Source organism: Theropithecus gelada, chromosome 13, assembly GCF_003255815.1.
Source record: "Theropithecus gelada isolate Dixy chromosome 13, Tgel_1.0, whole genome shotgun sequence".
Lineage (NCBI taxonomy): Eukaryota > Metazoa > Chordata > Mammalia > Primates > Cercopithecidae > Theropithecus > Theropithecus gelada.
Genome location: NC_037681.1, coordinates 25386780 through 25404709, shown reverse-complemented (window position 1 = coordinate 25404709; position 17930 = coordinate 25386780). Strand labels below are relative to the sequence as shown.

At 40.2% G+C, this 17930-nt stretch overlaps 1 non-coding gene across 1 annotated transcript; it reads right to left on the bottom strand.

Annotated features, from left to right (window-relative positions):
- Window positions 1-15370: 15370 nt before the first annotated feature.
- Window positions 15371-15477, bottom strand: LOC112605424. The gene has a single exon (XR_003115419.1). It is a non-coding gene; the product is annotated as a U6 spliceosomal RNA (small nuclear RNA).
- Between the last annotated feature and the right edge of the window lie 2453 nt (window positions 15478-17930).

Genomic DNA, 17930 nt, shown 5'->3' with positions numbered 1-17930 from the left:
ACTTTCATCTCTGAATGACAAGGATCAAGATACCTTAGTATTGCTTCATTCCATTCATTTTTCCTCATTCAAAAAATAATGAATCAAAGTACAGAAAAATTAGAGCTTATAAGGTATTTTTGGTAATCTGATTTTAATTTTCATAACACTTATGTGCAGAACTAGGGCATATGTTGTTTCTGTGTTTTAAGATGAGAGAAATATGGCCTAGAGGATATAAAGTGTTTGAATAAGGTAACAAGGCCACATGGGGACTGACTGTCAGAACCTGTCTGATATGGTTTGGCTCTGTGTCCCCATGCAAATCTCATCTCTAACTGCAAACCCCACCTGTCAAGGGAGGGACCTGGTAGGAGATGATTGTATCATGGGGGGTGGTGTCCCCCATGCTGTTCTCATGATAGTGAGCGAGTTCTCACGAGGTCCGATGGTTTTATATGTGGTGGTTTCTCCTGATCTCTTCTCTCTCTTTCCTGCCCCCATGTGAAGAAGGTCCTTGCTTACCGTTTGCCTTCTGCCATGACTGTAAGCTTCCTGAGGCCTTCTAAGCCATGCAGAACTGTAAGCCAATTAAACCTCTTTCCTTTATAAATTACCCAGTCTTGGGTATTTCTTCACAGCAGTGTGAAAACAGACTAATACACAGTCCTCAGATTCTGCACCCAACTTCCTTTCTGCTGCATCCTCCTGGTCCCTCTCAAATACCCTCATGCAAATTTCCCAAACTCCCGTCATTTGTCCACTTTTGCATGATTCTGAGTCTTTGGCTAACACAGTGCATATTCTGTAGTCCATTCGTAAATTATGTTACTCTCTGAAGAATCCAGTAAGTTTATTTGTCTCTTTCCACTGGTTTTTAGTTGCCTGATCGTAGCATAGCACACTCATATTGTTATATGGGATCCTAGCACCTTTTGCTGGTTTCAAATGATTTGCTTTGGGGATAGTGGAATTGTGTGATTGCGAAAGGCCCTCTTGAGATTCTACTTTTAACTTTATTTTGATTTCTAGAGAGAAAGTAGAATTTGATGAGAACTTTCATCATTCTGATTCTTGCCTCCTATTCTTTTGAAATGAATGTTACTTGATTCTCAAAGCATTGAAGGGATCCTAGTGACCAAGGAAACAGGACTGGAATGGTGGTCACAGCCTTGAGTTATCTGCTGGCTTGTCCAGTGTTTGGCTGTGTAACCTGGGAAAACATTACCCATCTGTTTATTCTCCTGTAAAATGTGGGTTTTGGAGTGAGAAAGTGTCCTGATTCCTACATCAGTGTGTAAAGGAAGCAGGTTTGGAATCACTTCTGGAAAATATCAGCTGCAGGATCCAAATGCTGGAAGTTACCCTCTCCACTCTCTAGCTATCAGGCTGGGACTGGGTTTTTATCAGATACACTGTTTCCCTTTATTTAGCAGGTATTATTTACCATAATTCAAAACAGGATATGATGTGAAATTTCAGGCACTATGGTACTGTGGCTGAATAGCTTAAAGGTAAAGCAATGCCCCCCAAACGTTAACGTGAGGAGAAAAGCTTCGAGAACTTGTTAAAATGCCGTTTCAGTTGCATAGCACTAGGGTATGGGCTGCACTCTGCAATTTCTAGCAAGTTCCCAGGAGATACTGATGCTGGGAATAGAAAGGGTGTAAAATACTTGTTGGGATTCTGAATTCAAATTGTTATTCTATTACTTAATAATTCTGACCTTAAGCAAGTTACTTACCCTTTCTGCACCTCTGTGTCTTTTTACCTAAAGTGTTAACAATCATAGTACCAGCGCCCAGGCAGTATGGAAGGGAGAATGCATAGTGTTTTACAGTTTGGACCCCACTGGGCCCTGACAGGTGTATTATTTTGGTAAGGAGATCAATGTCTGAACCCACAGGATGCCTCTCCTTTCCACTTGCACAGGGCTTCAGTCTGGAGCCATCTGTGATACTTCCTCTACCACGTTTCCTGGAATTTCATGTTTTAAATATTGATATTCCTTCCTTAAAAGTTAAGATATATTAGGCAAAAACAGACCCAAATGCACCTACATAAGAAATTGAGATCCATTTAGAATACACATACTCATGTGACATCAGAAATCCTTGATAAATCCAGAAGATAGGAATGAATTTCATTTGTGCCTTTGTCCTAATCTTCCTGGGTGTGGGAAGGGCAGTCTCGACATGTTAGTGTAAATTGACACAGAGGAGAAATCAGGTTTGTTTGCATTTTAAATAAAGAGAGTGATACAGCTAGCTTCCAGCCTTGATTGGTTCTGCTAGCAGAACTCTAGGATAGTTGAACTGGGAACTATCGTTGTCTCCAGGGGTACTGTTCACATTCTCCCTTCATTTTAAGTATGATAAGATCTGCACGAAATATTTTATTGTTACTGTTCCTGAGGTTCTAAGATGCTAACGCAATTGTGTGTACATAAAAATGAAGGCTTACCTTCACCTTCAAATTGTTTAGAATGCTATGAACTGCCTGAGAGAATTTTTGTCACTGATTAGAATTTTGAGATCCCACCCTTGAGACCAGAGCCCTCTATGGCCATAAGAGAAATTATTAGTGACTTCTGAGCCTGTATAAATCTACATTTCAGTGCCTTGCATATAAATTAAACTTTCATATTATGAGTTTTAAATTAAATTCATTACCCCTGCTCCCAGTTCTACTGACATTTGGAAATAGTTGTGCAAGGCTCCTGAAGTCTACAGTCATTTGATTGGTAAAATTTGTAGTATGAGGCTGGTAAGGGAAGATGCCAAATAATTGAGGTAAATTTTTCTCAGCTGCTAATAAGACCAAGCATTTAATGACAGCTTACTATGATGATAGATACAGTTTTCAATTAATTATCTCAAAGCAATATCAGTATCTCCACTTTACAGATGGGGAAACTAAATTACAGGGCAGTTAAACACTTGCCCTAAGGCACATAATGGCACGGTACACAGCTAGCGTGAGAAGCAAGGTAGAACTGATTTCATGCTCTTGGACCCTACACAAGAGTTCTCAAATTGAAGTGTGCACCTGAGTCACCTGGAGAGCTGGTCGGAGGTTGCCAGGGTTTCCCCCACAGTTTCTGACTAGGTGGGTCTGGTTTGAGGTTTAAAATATTGAATTTGTTTCAGGAATTCCCAGGTGATGCCACTGTGGCATGAAGAAGCATACCATGAAGAACCGCTGCTTTACCCTGTAGTGTCTTTATTTTTATTCTGGTAAAACATGTGTGATGATTAATATTACGTGTCAACTTGATTGGATTGATGGATGCAAAGTATTGTTTCTGAGCATTGCTGGGTGCTTCTGGGTGTTGCCTGAAGAGATTAACATTTGAGTCAGTGGACTGGGAGAGACCCACCCACAATGTAGGTGGGCACCATCCAATAGGCTGCCAGCACAGCTAGAAAAAGCAGGCAGAAGAAGGTGGAAGAAGCTGACTTGCTTGGTCTTCTGGCTTTCATGTTTCTCCCATGCTGGATGCTTCCTGCCCTGGAATATCAGGAACCAAGTTCTTGGCCTTTGGACTATTGGACTTAACACCAGTGGTTTGCCAGGGACTCTCCTGCCCTCAGCCACAGACTGGAGGCTGCACTGTTGACTTCCCAACTTTTGAGCTTTTGGGACTCAGACTCAGCCACTACTGGCTTCCTTGCTCCTCAGCTTGTAGACAGCCTATCTTGGAACTTTACCTTGTGCTAGAGTCAAATCTCATTATTATATTCTCCTTCATAGATACATATATCCTACTAGTTCTGTCCCTCTAGAGAACCCTGACACATACAATATGCTTAACATAAAATTTGCCATTTTAAGTATTTTTAGGTGAAGAGTTTAGTGAAATAAGGTACATTCACCATCCCACTCCAGAAATTTTTCATCTTCCCAGACTGAAACGTTGTGTGCATTAAACACACGTCCCCATTCCCCTCAGCACCCCCAGGGCCCTGAGAACCAACATTCTCCTTTCTGCTTCTGTACACCTGACGACTCTAGATACCTCATGTAAGTAGAATATTATATGACTTTTCCTTTTTGTGACTGACTCATTTTACTTAGGACGGTGTCCTCAAGGTTCATCCATGTTGTGGCATATAATTTCCTGTCTTTTTTGTTTTGTTTGTTTTTTTTGAGACGGAGTCTTTCCTGTCACCCAGGCTGGAGTGCAGTGGCCGGATCTCAGCTCACTGCAAGCTCCACCTCCCAAGTTAACACCATTCTCCTGCCTCAGCCTCCCAAGTAGCGAGTAGCTGGGACTACAGGTGCCCGCCACCTCGCCCGGCTAGTTTTTTGTATGTTTTAGTAGAGATGGGGTTTCACCGTGTTAGCCAGGATGGTCTCGATCTCCTGACCTCGTGATCCTCCCGTCTTGGCCTCCCAAAGTGCTGGGATTACAGGCTTGAGCCACTGCACCCGGCCTTCCTGTCTGTTTTTAGGCTGATATCCATGATATGAATATGCCACATATTTTTAATCTCTGTATTTCCTTTTCAGAGACAGCCCTGGGATTGGAGCCATTCTCTCCAGGATTAGAATACCCCTTGCTCCTGCAGAGACCAAGGACTTGGTGACTGTGTGCATTGTAAATGCCCATTCATGGGTCCTTCCTGCACAAACAGGTTCTCCCTGTTACTCCAGCTGCTCTGACCACAATCTCCATGGCTGTCCTCACTGTTCCCGATTTCCCAAAGCAAGGAAGTGAAACTGACAGAAAGAAAAGCCTTTATTCTTGGTTGGATGTGATGGGACAATGATTGTAAAAATTGTTTGAAAAGACAAATTTCAACATAACTATCAGCTCTTGTGATGCCTCAAATAGTATTTTGAAGCCTTAATAATTGCTTTTTATTTGGAGAGAGGGTGTAAGGATTTTGTAAGATATTTTTCCTGTTTTTTTTCCATTTCTACTAATGATATTTGTTAAATGTTAAAATAAACAAAACTTTATTTTGAAAGAGCTTTCCTGACATTTTTGTCTTGTATTCTGACCAAAGGGTGTCTATGATTGAATTATCACATTGAGGGGCAGAATTGATGTTGTGACACTAATCTGTAGTGGAAACAGAGGATAGATTTTCCTTTACAAGAGAGGCTTTCGCTTGTCAAAATGTGATGCAACCAGATTTGACTTATCTATCAAGTTTTTGTTTCTACATGAAGAAATGTAGAAAGGTAAATATCTTTCTCTGAGTAAGAAGTTTTAAAGCTCATTTTAAAGATTTCATAAATGCAGAACCATTTCTTAATGTATGCACAAGGATCTCTCTGAAGATAACTTTAATGTGCTTGAATAGATTTCTATCATGCAATTTGACTTTGTTTAAATCAGGATCCACATGTGTTAAAATCATTTGCAAATTAAAAGCCTTTCAAAAGGCCACAGTTTAATATTTTGAGATGTGACATCATAATTGAGAACTTAATATATAGCAGGTGAAAATGTTCATTGACTGAAATGCAAAGTTTTAAAATATTTTATATTTATTCAGTCTCATCATTTTTATATTGAGATAATCATTTTTGTAATTTTAGTTTTGAATTAATTAATTTATTTTTTTCAAGATGGAGTCTTGTTCTGTCATCTAGGTTGGAGTGCAGTGGCTTGATCTAAGCTCACTGCAACCTCCACCTCTCAGGTTCAAGCAATTCTCCTGCCTCAGCCTCCCTAGTAGCTGGGATTACAGGTGCCCGTCAGCACGTCTGGCAAATTTTTGAATTTTTAGTAGAGATGGGGTTTTACCATGTTGGCCAGGCTGGTCTCAAACTCCTGACCTTGTGATCCGCCCATATTGGCCTCCCAAAGTGCTGGAATTACTGGCATGAGCCACCACGCCTGGCCAAGATGGAACATTTATGTTATGTTTTCACTGAATAATTTTTATTTTAACAATCTAGTTGGTCTTAACCATTGTCATCACGTAGAAATACTTGGGAGTTTAGTTCTGTTGGTGACAACAGGTGACACCAACTTTACACTCTTCATCTGAGAGTTTTCAGGTGCTAATGTTCATCATGTAGGAATTCCTGAATAAGTCAATGAAATGAAATTAGAGAATCAAATGTTCACATCTTGTCCAGTCCATCATTCAGGGTTTTAGATGAGTTCACTCAGGATAAGCTACTGTCAATTTGAGATGGAGTCTGAAGATATAAAATGGGGAACTTGTAAAAAGATTTCATCTGTACAATTTCATTCTGGACCTACTTATCAGGATCCGAATTATTTTGTTCTATAAATAATTTTTAAATAAATATTTGCTTCTTTCAGTTTTAGATAAGAATTACTTTCTCTTGGAAGGAACAGTCCTTGAATATTGAATAAGTGCAAGTCAGCAATGCAAGCAGCTGCGTTCTCCAGAGTAAATCTCAGGGATGATGGAGTGTGTGGCTTTGCAAATATACATACAATCTTGTGGCCTGGGGCACCATCAATTTTGTTACAAGTGATAATAACCACTGTATAATAGATAAAGCTCACAATTCAGAAGAACCAGAGAATGGACTTTTGGAATATGCTCCCATTTGAATGGATTTTAGGAATATACTTCCCTTTAAAGTCGTGGCTCTTGTCAGCAAAACATAAATTTTGAAAGCATGAATTCAAACTGAATGGTTTCCTAAAAGAGCACATTTATCTTCTATTATATGGAAATATGCAGAAAGTAAAATTTAAACACCATGCTTTGAGGCAGAAGACCCAGGGACTTTGATATAGTTTGGATATGTGCCCCTGCCCAAATCTCATGTTCTACTGTAATCCCCAGTTTTGGTGGAAGGGGGAGTGTCTGCTGGGAGGTGATTAGATTATAGGACAAATTTGTCCTACACGGTTCAGCACCGTCATCTTTGTACTGTCTTTGCAATAGCAAGTTCTTGTTAATATCTGGTCCTTTGAAAGTGTGTAGCATCTCCTCCCTTGCTTACTTGCTCCTGCTTTCACCATGTGATGAGTCTGCTTTCTCTTTGTCTTCTGTTATGATTGTAAATTTTCTGAGGCCTCCCCAGAAGGTGTTGTAGATGTTGCTATGTTTCCTATACAGCCTGCAGAACCATTAACCTATGAAACCTCTTTTCTTTATAAATTACCCAGTCTCAAGTATTCCTTTATAGCAATGCAAGAACTGCTTAATACAGAAAATTGGCACCAAGGAGTGGAGCATTGTTATAAAGATACCTGAAAATGTGAAAACAGCATTGGAATTGGTAACAGGCAGAGGTTGAAGAGTCTGGGAGTCTCAGAAGAAGACAGGAAGTTGAGGGAAAGTTTGGAACTTCCTAGAGATTGGTTAAATGGTTGTTATCAAAATGCTGATAATGATATAGACAGTAAGGGTTAAGCTGATGAGGTCTCAGATGGAAATGAGAAACTTCTTGGGAACTGGAGCAAAGATCATTTTATTATGCCTTAGCAAAGAACATGGCTACATTGTGCCCCTGCTCTAGGAATATGTGAAACCTTGAACTCAAAAGTGATGATTTAGGGTATCTAGTGGAAGAAATTTAAAAGCAGAAAAATGTACAAGAAGTGACCTGGCTGCTCTTAGGAAGTTATATTCAGATATGAGAGCAAAGAAATGACTTTAAGCTGGAACTTATATTTAAAAGGGAAGCAGAGAGTACAAGTATGAAAATTTTATAGCCTGGAAAGCCCATTTAAAGGGGAGGAATTCAAGCAGGCTGCAGAAATTTGCATAAGTGAAAAGGAGGCAAGTGCTAATAGCCAAGGTAACGAAGACAAGGCCTGGGAGGTATTCAGAATCCTTTATGTCAGCCTCTTCCATTACAGGCCCTGAGGCTTATGAGGACGAATAGTTTCATGGGTCAGGCCCAGGGCCCAGTGCTCTGTGCAGTCTCACAACACTTCTCCCTGTATTCCAGTTGTTTCAGCTCCAGCTGTGACTCAAAGGGGCCCAGGTACAGCACAGGCTGCTTGTATTAATAATCTGAATAATCCAGACCTCATCAGTTTTCATGCTGCTGATAAAGACATACCTGAGACTGGGTAATTTATAAAGAAAAAGAAGTTTAATGGACTCACGGTTTTATGTGGCTGGGGAGGCCTCACAATCATGACAGAAATTGAAAGGCACATCTTACATGGTGGCTGAGAGAGAGAGAATGAGAACCAAGTGAAAGGGGAAATCCCTTATGTAATCATCAGATTTCATGAGACTTACTCACTACCCCGAGAACAAGATGAGGGAAACGGTCCCCAAGATTCACTTATCTCCCACTGACTTCCTTCTACAACACATGGGAATTAAGGCAGCTAAAATTCAAGATGAGATTTGGGTGTGAACACAGTCAAACCATATCACTACTACTTTGGAGAGCACAAGCCTTAAGCCTTGGCTTCCACATAATATTAAACCTGCAGGGGCACAGAATGCAAGAGTTAAGGCTTGTGAGACTCTGTCTTGATTTCAGAGGATTTATGGGAAATCCTGGATGTCCTGGCAATAAGCCCCCTGCAGAGGTGAAGCCCTCATAGAGAACCTTTACTATAGCAGTGCATAAGGAAAATGTGGGATCGGGGCTCCCACAGAGAGTCTCCACTGTGGCACTTCCTAGTGAAACTGTCAGAAGAGGGCCACTATCCACCAGACCCCAGAGTGGTAGATCCACCAACAGCTTGCACCCTGCACATAGAAAAGTCACAGGCACTCAGTGTCAGCCTGTGAGAGCAGCTTTGTGGGCTGAACCCTGCAAAACCATAGGGGAGGAATTACACAAGCCCTTGGGAGCCTGCCCCTTGCTCCAGTGTACCCTGGATTTGGGACATGGAGTCATAGGAGATTATTTTGGAGCTTCAGGATATAATGTCTGCCCTGCTGGGTTTTGAACTTGCATGGACCCTGTAGCCCCTGGTTTTTGGCTTTCTTGCGGTTGAAATGGGAGTACTTACCCAGTGCCTATATTCCCACTGTATCTTGGAAGTAACTAACATATTTTTTATCTCATGGGATCATAGGCAGAAGGCACTAGCCTTGTCTTATATGAGACTCTGGACTTTGGGCTTTTAAGTTAATGCTAGAATGAGTTAAGACTTTGGGAATTATTGCGAAGGCATGGTTGTAGTTTGAAATGTGAGAAGAACATGAGATTTGGAAGGGGCCTAGGGCAGAATGACATAATTTGAGTGTCCCCACTCAAATCTCATATTGAAATGTAATCCCCAATGTTGGAGGTGAGGCCTGGTGAGCGGTATTTGGGTCATGGGGGCAGTTTCTCATGAATGGTTTAGTAACATCCCCCTTGATACTGTCCTCACCATAGTGAGTGAATTCTTTTTAGATTGGGATGTTTAAATCTATGTTGTGCCTCCCCCGATTCTCTTCCTCCTGCTTTTGCCATGTGTTGTCCTGTTCCTGCTTTGCCTTTTGCCATGATTGTCAGTTTCTTGAAGCCTCCCCAGAAGCTAAGCAGATGCTTTTATGCTTCTTGTACAACCTGCAGAACTGTGAGCCAATAAAACCTCTTTTCTTTAAAAATTACCCAGTTTCAGGATTTCTTTAGGGCAATGCAAGAATGGCCTAACACAGGCTTTATTTGTTTCCTTTTTCTCTTTTTTCCTATAAAAGGCTAGCTTTTGTCTAAGAGTGGAGGGAAATATGGTTCTGTGGTGCTGTCTTGTCTTCTTAAACACACCAAGAGGGCCTCCTCCTGGATTCAACCAGAATCTCCTCCTAGTATTGGGCACACAGGGAGGAACAAAACAGACCCCAGGCAGGCAAATCTGCCAGATGAGAAAGACATTATACAAATACACATCAAATAAATAACATATGAGTGCAAATAATGACAAGGGCCATGAAAAATAAACATAACTTTAGACCATATTGTTGAGTAGTTTGATGTTGAGAGCACTCTGAAGACATCAAAGCGTCCCTTAAGGAGTTGTTATTAAACTCTATAAATAGGTTTTGATCTTAGACTGCCAGAAAACTATCATTTTCTATGTTATTATTATTGTTTTTATAAATCTCTTAATATATGTTAAGAAACTTGGCCATTCTTGTAGAAAATACCACTCAGTGCTGTCAGATCCCATCTTCATTTCTGGCTTTTGGGGTTGGAGTCCCTTTTAGTCATTAGACAGCTGTTCTCACAGGTCATCAAAAATCTGTTCAGATTTATTCAGAATGGCATCTGAGAAAGCATCAAAGCAAAAGAGCCTTGTCCTCCTTCAAATGAAGAGAACTCTTCATCTCCCAGAGATGTGTTTGTTGTGGCATGTGTAGGGTCACAGAACCTCAATTCTAATGGCTTCCTTGCTTACCAGCTTGATTGGTTGACTGATTGCAGACACAGAGGTGCTTAGAGGCTTCTCAGGAAACCAAACAAGGTGGCAGCTTATCCTGATGGATTCTAGGCTCAGTTTATGAAACTTCTCCCACCCCAAAGTGAAGACATACTGAGGGTGAAAAAGATGAAATAGTTTAAGGAAAGGATATGGATAGATATTTGAGTTAAGGACCTGTGACGGTTAATAGTGAGGGTCACCTTGATTGGATTGAAGGATGCAAAGTATTTTTCCTGGGTGTGTCTGTGAAGGTGTTGCCAAAGGAGAATAACCTTTGAGTCAGTGGGCCAGGAAGGCAGACCCACCTTCAATCTGAGTGGGCACCATCTAATCAGCTGTCAGTGCAGCCAAACTAAAATCAGGCAGAAGAACATGGAAAGATTAGACTGGTTTCGTCTTCCAGCCTACATCTTTCTCCCATGATAGATGCTTTCTGTGCTCGAACATCAGACTCCAAGTTCTGCAGTTTTGGGACTTGGACTGGCTCCCTTGTTCCTCAGCTTGCAGATGGCCTACTGTGGGACCTCACCTTGGGTTCATGTGAGTCAATACGCCTTAATAAATTCCCCTTTATGTATAGAACTATCCTATTAGTTCTGGCCCTCTAGAGAACGCTGACGAACATGGGACCCAACCCATAGCAACTGCTGTATTTTACTTCATGAGCTAAAAACACTGGTTGTGTATTGAAATCATCTTGTGAGTTGAAAAACCTACAGTACCTGTGGTCCATCCAAGACCAATTAAATCAATGTCTATAAAAGGTCACAGGTATCCTTCATACAGAGAGATGAGATCACAATTTGAAATTAATATCGTAAATGCATTCTTACAATGGAGGACACTGACTCACAAATTCAGATCTTGATAAGAAACCAGACTTGAAAGTAGGTAGATAGGCTGGGCAACCCATTTACTGACTCAAGAATGGAGATATGATAATAATTTACGGGACTCCATTGGAATGCACAGGGAGGCCAGAAGAAATGAAATGGAGACAAGAACAGTACCCTAACTTGATGTATGGTTGGACCCTGAAATAAGGTAGCAGTGGAGATAAAGCAGGAAAAGGTTTGAAGAGAGCTCTTATTTCACATTTGTGAATGCTCATTAATATAAACATGGGAAGAGAGGAATATGAAGGAGAAAGGTCTAGGCTGATTACATGTTTCTTTTCGGGGAATTGGGTAGATAATAGTGTCATTCTCTAAGATGGGTGTTCATCTTATTCAGTAAGGGAAATAAAAGAATTGAGAAATGGAAATGAGTTCACTTTGGACACAGTGTATGTGGGATACAGCAAATCTGGAAGTTAGGAGAAATTTGAAATGGAGAGATTGAGTGTGTTATTTTGCACAAAAGCTGGCAGTTAAAGTTCCAAGAGTTGATAGGATCACTTAAGTTTTACCTAAAGATTGGAGAACAAAGAAGCTATGGTTACAAAGTAAGGGCACACCAAAATTTAAGTGATGGACGGAGCTGGGTTACTGAAGTAGATTTGTATATGGCTAGCATTTTGAGCACTATATTAGTCAGGGTTCTCTAGAGGGACAGAATTAATAGGAGATATATATACATATATATGCATGTGTGTGTGTATATATATGTGTGTGTGTGTGTGTGTATATATAAGTTTGTTAAGTATTAACTCACATGATCAGAAGGCCCCAAATAGTCCATCTGCAAACTGAGGAGCAAGGAAAGCCAGTCAGAGTCCCAAAACTGACAAACTTGGAGTCCAGTGTTCGAGGGCAGGAAAATTCCAGCAGGGGGGAAAGATGTATGCTGTAAAGCTAAGCCAGTCTGGTCTTTTGACATTTTTCTGCCTGCTTTACATTCTATCTGTGCTGGCAGCTGATTAGACAGTGTCCACCCAGGTTAAGGGTGGGTCTGACTTTCCCAGACTACTGACTCAAATGTTAATCTCCTGTGGCAACACCCTCGCAGACACACCCAGGATTAATACTTTGGATCCTTCAATCCAATCAAGTTGACACTTGGTATTAACCATCACAAGCACCAAGAACATCCTGTGATTTAAACACCTGTACTAGTAATAATTCAATCTTTTAAGAAAAGGGAAGAGAACGGCTTTGATTTTAAAATGACTATACAACTAATTCAAAATTTCATTGAGTATTGACTCTATTTTCTTCACAATCACATTTCTGGGTGATCAAAGGGAGAATTCAAATGCGGTTGCCCCTTTGTACTCCATGAGTAATTGGATCTCTCCTGTGATTAAAACTCTCCATGGCATATGTGTTTCTCTGAGACTTAGCATAAAGAACATAAGCTGATTTATAAAGCCTCCTTACCACTACAATCCAGAAACAACTGTTAGTAACATTGGAGTGAAAGTCAGATTCCAGACTTTCTCAAAACCAGATCACTCCCTAGTGTGGCTAAAAATCCCCCAGGAGCCCAGGAGGAGACAGCATACTGAGCTGAGAATAAGAAGTGTGGGGGCACCCAGATGATGGTTACTTTTATAGTGTTTTATTGAAAAATGAGGGCCCAGACAGGATTTTGCTGACAGTTTTCCTAGATCGATTAGTTGTTATATGAGATACTCCTCTTTCTAAGAACAATTATTGAAAATGCATTTTCATCAACTAAAACCCCTATACTTTTCACTCATTTATTCAATTAATATTTTATGCATTTTTGCAGAGTACCTACATCTGAACTAGACTTAACAAATGTGTAAGATACATATCTGTTATCCAGGGCCTATTTGAATATATGCATGTTTCAACTTTCCTACTAATTTACATAACACATTTTATTTTGTTCCTTTCAAAGTATTCAGTACTAAAAATTAGAACATGAATGTTTCTTACTTTTAAATTACCGCATATTTGTGGTATTCTGTTCACTCATTCTTTGTTCTGAATTTGTTCACACAAGTAAATTTTGTGAACTAATTTATTTAGTGGTCAAATCCTAAAATTCATCCAAAGTAGATCAATTACAAATCATCTTCCTCATTGCTTTTCTTATTCCATTATATGTTGCTGGTTATATCATTTTTTTCTTAGAATGGTATTTAAAGTTTTTATTTCTAAAAATACAAATAACAAATGCTCTTTTTAAAGCCTTTAGATTATTTTTCAAATAATTATAAAACTAAGCATTGAAAATACATCTTATAATCTTTAAACACAATGATTTTTATTAACTGCTAATGCATACTCCTTCCATGTTTTTTTCCTACTTTTATTCATATAATTTATGCTATTTTCGTTCCAAAGTGATTATAACATATACATAAATCTACCTCCTTCCTTTTAAAAGTATCATGTGCAGCATCCCATGTGATTAATTTTCTACCTAAGCTTAATGGCTGCATGATGTTTTGCATTATCCATGTGTTACCTGCTTTCTAGAGAATTGTGAGAGAATACATTTCTGTTGTTTTCAACCACCATGTTTGTATTAATTCTTACAATAGTCACAGAAAACCAATGCAGGAACTATAATCTTTTCCTTAGGATTTTGAAGTACAGATCTATCAAGTTTTCAGAAAAAAAAAATACCTACTTCTTCCACTTTCTTATCTGCTGTGATTAAAAACTATTGTTTGCCAGCCAACCAGGAATCTGTATTCAATATAGAAATAAAGTTTCTGTCCCCATGTATTTGGGCTGAAGTGGAGACTAGTGTGATTGACAAGATAGCAGACCACTCATGGATTTCAAATCACAGCCCATAACTCTAAAATAATCACGGAATATTTATTCACTATGGCACTGCATGGGTGGGTGGGTGGAATTCATGTATAATAAAAGGGTCTGCCCTCCAGAACTGAGAATCTAATTAGGAGAAGGAAAAATGTTAGAAAAGCCATGTGTGTGCTACTGGATCATAAGCTCCTCCAGGGCAGGGCTTTGAATGTCTTTTATCCTTAGTATGCAGAAAAGTGTCCAATAAGCAGATACCATTTACAAGGTCATTTTGTCAGTTACATGGTAATATGGTTAGGATTTATGCCCCCACTCAATTCGCATCTTGAATTGTAATACCCATAATCCCCATGTGTCAAGAGGGAGACCAGGTGGAGGAAATTGAACCATCAGGGTGGTTTCCCCGTGCTATTCTTGTGATAGTGAGTGAATTCTCACAAGATCTGATGGTTTTATAAAGGGCTCTTCCGTCTTCAATCAGCACTTCTCCTTCCTGCTGCCTTGTGAAGAAGGTGCTCGCTTTCCCTTTGCCTTCCCCCATGATTGTAAGTTTCCTGAGGCCTCCTTAGCCATGCACAACTGTGAGTCAATTAAACCTCTTTCCTTTATAAATTGCCCAGTCTTGAGCAGTTTCTTATAGCAGTATGAAAATGGACTAATACACAGATTGAGTTACACAATGTGGGTAATGTAGAAAATACACAATGAGGGAGGAACAAGAGAGGTTCCAGGGACAGGGGGTCCCAGAGGCAGCAGGTCTCACTCAGAGTCCATGAAGAAGAATGAGACCTCCTGGGCAGAGTCTGTGGGGGCAGCACCTTGCGCTTCTTTTCTCTGAGCCACTTTCAGCTCTTGGCACTGAAATGCTGATGTGTTGAATGAGAGAGTACCAGGAGAAACGGATACCTTGGAACCAGTAACACAAGAAACGAAGAGTTGGGAAGATTTTCTCTGTTCACTGTGAGACTGTTCCTACTGGGCTTGCAATTCACTCCTAATCCTGTTGTGGAGTGAACTGTACTCCTCAAAAGAAGATACATTCAAGTCCTAGCCCCAGTACCTGTGAATTGACCTTATTTTGAAATAGCATCTTTGCAGATATAATCAAGATGAGTTCGTAATGAAGTAAGGTGGGCCATAAGTTCAATATGACTGGTGTCCTTATTAGAAAAGGAGAAGAGACACAGGAAGAATGTCATGTGATGACAGAGGCAAAGACTGGAGAGATGCATCTTCAAGCCAAGGACAGCAAGAAGCTGGAAACCACCAGAAGCGAAGAGAGAAGTAAGCAATGATCTACCTCTACAGCCTTCAGAGAGCACATGGCCCTACCAACACCCTGATCTCAGACTTCTGGCCTCCAGAACTGTGGGGATACATTTGCATTCTTCTGGAATGCCTCATGAATTTGCATGTCATCCTTGTGGAGGGGCCGTGCTAATCTTTTTTATGTCATTCCAATTTTAGCATTCGTGCTGTGGAAACGAGCACCATTTGCATTGTTTAAAGCAACTCAGTTTGCGGACTCTGGGTGGGCAGCCGCAGGAAAGTAATCTAGGTCCTAATATCCATCTAGACTGTGATGCACACTCTTGTTCCTCCCACCTTGTTCAGTTTGTTCAACTGCCTCCCCTGCAGATGTCTCAAGCGGTGGTCATGTTTTCTCTACAATTATCATTACCACTGAGCTTAGAGGGAGGTAGAACGCATATTAACTATTCCCTCATTTCATTTTCTGGCCATTCTTTCTTTCTCCTCCCTGAAAATCCCCAGCTCGTAATCTTATGTTTTCCTGTTGCTGCTTTCTTCCAATGATTGAATTATTGCCCTATATTTTAAGACAATGTTAGCTCATGGCCCATTCTCTCAAGTTTTACACAGACTTAATTCCTCACAATTTCTTTTTTCATTTTTCCTTTTTTTTTTTTTTTTTTTTTGATGGAGTCTCGCTCTGTTGCCAGGCTGGAGTACAGTGACGCGATCTCAGCTCATTACAACCTCTGCCTCCCAGGTTCAAGCGATTCTCCTGCCTCAGACTCCTGAGTAGCTGGGACTACAGGCAAGCGCCACCACGCCCAACTAATTTTTGTATTTTTAGTAGAGATGGGGTTTCACCATGTTGGCCAGGATGGTCTCAATCTCTTCATCTCATGATCTGCCCACCTCAGCCTCCCAAAGTGCTGGGATTTTATAGGCGCGAGCCACTGTGCCTGGCCCCCTCACAATTTTTTAAACGTTTTTAGATGATCCTTTTAACATCTTGGCCTTCAGATTTCCAGAACTCCTCTTTTTGAAAGAGCTTGTTCTTAGCGCTACCTTGGTTATTTGTTCTCACGTACATAGACTCGATAAATGCTTCCTATTTTCCCAGCTCTCTCCATTTTATATCTCTAGCCTAACAAAGCTTTACCCTCACTGGGATTTTCTGTATATTGATCTTACAATGTGTCACTACCCTTCACCCTCTTGATATTTGTACTTTCCTCACTACCCAGCTTACATTTTGTGGTTAATCTATATGAAACTCCTGCAAACACTCTTGACTCCTTTGCTCCTCTCTTCAACATACTTTAATGGCAAAACTACAACTCTGGTTGAATCCAAACTTTTGCTGACCAGATTTCTATATTTTTGTAGCTGATATGTTGGGGAAAGACAAGCAACTGCAGTGACCTGTTCTGAGGTGAGGTTCGTGCCCATGGGCCTTCGTGCTGCAGGGCAGTGATGCATACACACACCACTACCCATTGCTGGGTCAGTCAATTTTCCACTGTCCTAGACTATGATTTCTTACTGTCTCCTTTCTCCACAAACCTTTAGCATTTCCTCTCCACTTCTTATGCTCAGCCTGATGTCTTCCTTACTGAGAAAACTGAAGCAGTCAGAAGGGAAATTCTTCAAGCTCCTATCACATCAACTTACAAACATCTCTATCGACATATTCTGGCTTCCTGTGTGCTACCACAGATGAACGTCTACGCTCTTATCTAAAACCAGACTCTGCAATTGTACACCAAATCCCATCCATTCCTGCTTATTCAAAATCATCACTGTAACAATTTTTCTGCCTTCTCCTGCATTATCAGTGTTTCTTTTAAAATAGTGGTTTATTCTCAATGGCTTAAAAACATCATGTAATACTTCCTTTTGTCAAAACTTTTTTTTTCTTAACCTCACTTTCCCTGCATTCTATTTGTTCTCATTAGCAGCAGAAATCACCAGCATTACCTGTATTTGTAATGTCCAATCCTTCTCTTATTCTGCCTTAACTATCTTCAGATCAGTTTTCTATAATTACAGAATAACTTTTCTCTTGAGTAACCAAAGATCGCCACATAGCTAAATCCAATGATCCACTATCATTTTACTGAACCTGCTAGCTGTATTTGATAGCTTTAATCAAACCTCCTCCTCCTCATCATCTTCACTTTCTTCAACTTACTGAAGAAACAGTACACATAATTTTTCTTCTCACTTATGAACCACATTTTCTCCATAACCTTTGCTGATTCTGTCTCTTCTTCCTGTTCTCTTATTGCTGGGGTACTTTGGGGCCCTTGGCCCTCTTCTCTGTGTACACAATGTTTGATGTTATCTACTCTCATATACCTTTACATACTATCTCTATGCTTCTAACTTGAACACTTATATCTGCATGCCAGACTTCTTCTCTGAACTTGCCTCAATCTATACAACTCTGTACCTGGCATCTCACTTGTCTCATAAACATCTTAAACTCAACATGACATAAACTGAACTCATGCTCTTTCCCAAAAAAACAAACTCATTTCACTTGTAACTTTCTCTCTCTGTTGAAGGTAATGAAATCCTTCTAGTTGGGTTAGACTAAAAACAAACAACAGCAACAAAAAACGACTTAGGATCATTTTTACCTCCTCCCGGTCTTTCCATGTTAATCTCTCAACATAGATTGATGTCTCTGC